At 42.8% G+C, this 3853-nt stretch overlaps 1 pseudogene across 1 annotated transcript; it reads right to left on the bottom strand.

Moving 5' to 3' along the window:
• Nucleotides 1-796: 796 nt before the first annotated feature.
• On the bottom strand, nt 797-1269 carry LOC308244800 (large ribosomal subunit protein eL21-like; annotated as a pseudogene). Its single transcript has one exon. The product of its transcript is annotated as a large ribosomal subunit protein eL21-like (transcript).
• Nucleotides 1270-3853: the final 2584 nt, after the last annotated feature.

Below are 3853 nucleotides of genomic sequence, written 5' to 3'. Positions count from 1 at the left end.
AGTAGTAGCTATGTAGGTAACGCTGCTTCTGATTCCATACCAAAGACAGAACCCCAAATCAAGCCCCAGCAAGAGGTGTCTTGGTGGAATTTTCTTGGGTAAGCAATGATAGCAGCTGGTGCTTCTTACTGTTCTTTTTCAGCTATATCTTATGAGCTCCCTTAGAACAAGAAGGTTGGAGCCCAGTCCTTCACTAGTTCAGATTTAAAACTCTCAGCAGCAGGTACAGGTTTTCCCCACCTCTGATGTCTTTCAGTTCCCTTTACTGCTGGCATTTGCGCAGACTGGTTATTTCCCGTATTGAATCATTTACTGACTATCTAACTATTTCCTGGGGGAGCCAAATAATTTTAAGCATTCTCAGTGACTCATGTATTCTTACCAGTTCTTATATTTTCTCTTATTAATCGATTTTAGGAAGAGAGGAAGGGAGAGAGAGAAAGAAAAACACACACATTGATTTGTTGTTCCACTTATTTATGCCTTCATTATTGATTATGCATTGATTATTATATGTGCCCTGATGGGGGATTGACCCACAACCTGGGCATATGGGGTCAACACTCTACAACTGAGCTACCTGGCCAGGGCCCTTACCAGTTCTTTATTTTATTTTATTTTATTTTATTTTATTTTATTTTATTTTATTTTATTTTAGCTTATTTTATTTTATTTATTTATTTTCTTAGGACACATAGTTTTCTTAATTATTTTTTGGGGGAAGGGATGCCACATTTCTACTCAATTAAGAGAAACATTTTTATCAGCAGAGAATTCTTTCTCTTTTTTTCACTTATCATGCCATGAATTCATAGGGAATGGGTTCCAGCAGCTCAGGCTCCTTTCCATGGGTTCTCACACCATGTGCTTCTCTGGGTGGAGGAGGCTGACGCTTCAAGTGAACCCAGGTATTGTTCTCTTTGGCTTCCTTCTTGTTCTGATCATTTCCCTTCACACGTTTCAGGAAGCTATCTCGGCTCTTAGAGTGCTGAATATGCTCGATACGCACAGTAACTCTCTTGGCAAGAATCTTGCCCTTAACTTGCTCGTTCACAACAATGCTCACGGCATGCTGGTGGCACTGTAGATTTCCGGTTTTGCCCTGGTGACATTGTGGGCCTTCCTTTTTGAACAGCGCCCATCCCCTTGATGTCCACAATATCACCTTGTAGATTCGCATGTATGTGGCCAAGGGAACAGCTCCGTGTTTTCTAAAAGGCCTAGAGAACATATAGCGGGGCCTCTCCTCTTTCCCTTGGTGTTAATCATTTTGGTGAATTACTGGAAGATAGCGGTTCTGACCAAAAGGCACCAGTTCTTTTATTTAATTTTTGTTGGTCTCTCTCTTTCATACAAGATAGGATGCTAAAAAGTTTCTACTTAGTCGTATAATAGTGAATTTCCTTTACATGTTTCAGGAAGCTATATTGGCTTTAAAGTACTTAATGAAATGAAAGACTGATTATTTAATCTTTAGCCAAGTCCCAGGTTTAGCCAAGAGTGTTAATCAGGTTTCAGCCCCACAAAGCTTAAGAATTCCTTGATGAAATGGAATGCCATATCATTACCATTTTGCCCATCAAATCAGTTGCTTTGCTACCTTCACCTGCTCTGGCATTAAATCCTGTGTCTGTAATCATACAGTAATGAGACTAACAGAGCCAGTTATACAATCCTAGTTTGTTATGTTTTAAAAAGCCCTGAAAATATAGGGTGCTCAGTAGCTAAGAGAAGAAGCCTGGGGAAAGTGTCAATAGAAGTGAGAGGGACAAAGGGTGGACACTATGAGGAATACTTAGCCCAGCTGTCAGATTGTTCAACCAAAGGCTTGGCTCTTACAGCTTGAGATCATTGCTTCAGTCTTACTAGGGAGTATTTAAAGTAAAATGAGCCTCTTTCTGTTTATCCTACAGCTGCCATTTTGTCTTAACAATGTACTCCTTGAAAGCTTCTTAAGGTAATGTTGACCTCTGTTGAATGCAGACATACCCTTTGCAGACTACGCCAGGTCCTGACTCATTAGCATGGCACACCTCTGCAGCCTTATCTTGTTGACTTTCCTCCACCCCCACTCCCACCTTCCTACACACCTACAGTCCAGGCATACCTCACTAATCACACAATTACCAGGCAGGCCCAATGCTTTATGCTCACAGCTTCTGAACATACTGTTCTTTTCCTAGAATGCCCTTCTGCACCTCATCTACTGGAGAAATACTTATCCTTCAACACCCCACTGTGAGAATAAACAAGTAATATTTTCTGTCAAAAAAGGGAGTTTAGGCAGCGCCATTTTGGCTGGTGTGATTTGCAGCTCCCCTGGGGTCCACCATTTTATTTATTTTTTTAAAAATATATTTTTATTGATTTTAAAGAGGAAAGGAGAGGGATAGAGAGATAGAAACATCAATGATGAGAGAGAATCATTGATGGGCTGCCCCCTGCACACTCCCTACTGGGGATCGAGCCCACAATCCAGGCACGTGCCCTTGGCTGGAATCAAACTCAGGACCCTTCAGTCCGCAGGCCAATGCTCCATCCACTGAGCCAAACTGGCTAGGGCAGGGGTCTACCATTTTAAATGGCAAAGGTCAACCCCTCCCTTTTTCCTTGCTCAATCGGGCAAGACTGTGAGCCTAAGCTCTGACCAATCAAGAATGAGGGACAGATCACGTGTGTCAGACATAAAACCCTGAGCGGACCACCTGCTCAGTGTGCATGCTGCCAGACTCTGTGTAGGTACATACCCTCCTGCAGGAGTAAAGATATTTGCTTGCTGCCTGGCCCCTGAGTATCCTTTGTGTTCTACCAGGACCCCTGATTTTGGGGGCTCGCCTTATTTCTAGCACCACTCAAGCATTTTTTTTAACTGCTCTGGCCTCCCACCTTTCCAATCACAGGAGAACTTTGGACCCACCATTGTACCTTGTATACACCTCTATTACAGCACTCATTCTCTTGACCATAATGTCAATCTCCCTTGTATTTTAAGCCATCCCCAGGCAACCACTTGTCCACTCTCTGCTTCTATAGATTTGCTTATTCTGGGTACTTCATATAAATGGAGTCATACAATATCCAGTTCTGCAGTCCTTTGTGTCTGGCTTCTTTTGATATCGTTGTATTTAACTCAGTTATTAATTAACTGGAAAGGAAGAGAGCGAAAGCTGAATATTATAGGCATACTCAGTAAAGTCTATGTGATGTAGGGAAGACACTTGCTTGTTGGTCACATTTGGGAACAGGTCATTGGCCAGGATGGCTGTGGCCATTGCAAGGGTGCAAAATCTGAAATACATAAGCTCCTGAACAAAGGAGTACCCTGGGGCTGGGGATCGAACCTACAACTGAGGTATGTGCCCTTGACCAGGAATCAAACCCAAGACCCTCAGTCCTTGGGCTGACGCTCTAACCACTGAGCAAACCGTCTAGGGCTTATTTCTTTTCTTGTGTAATTGCCTAACTCTTTGCAGTAAAGTGTTGAATACAATGGTGAGAGTAGACATCCTTGCCTTGCTCCTAGTCTTATGGAAAAAGAGTTCAGTCTTTCACCATTAAGTATGATGCTATGCCCAGCTGGTATGGCTCAGTGGGTGAGCATCAACCTATGAACCAGGAGGTCACAGCTCGATTCCTGTTCAAGGCACATCCTGGGTTGAGGGCTCGATCCCCAGTGTGGGGCATGCAGGACACAGCCGATCAATGATTCTTTCTCATCATTGATGTTTCTATTTCTCTTCTCCTCTCCCTTCCTCTCTGAAATAAAGAAAAGCAAATCTATATTAATAAAAGGGTAATATGCTAATTAGAGCAAATAGACTGGATGTCTTCCGGACGTCCTTCCAGACAAAGC

The sequence above is a fragment of the Plecotus auritus genome, assembly GCF_963455305.1.
Source record: "Plecotus auritus genome assembly, chromosome: 3".
Classification (NCBI taxonomy): Eukaryota; Metazoa; Chordata; class Mammalia; order Chiroptera; family Vespertilionidae; genus Plecotus; species Plecotus auritus.
The sequence above is the reverse complement of the archived record's forward strand: the minus strand, read 5'-3'. Positions and strand labels throughout refer to the sequence as shown.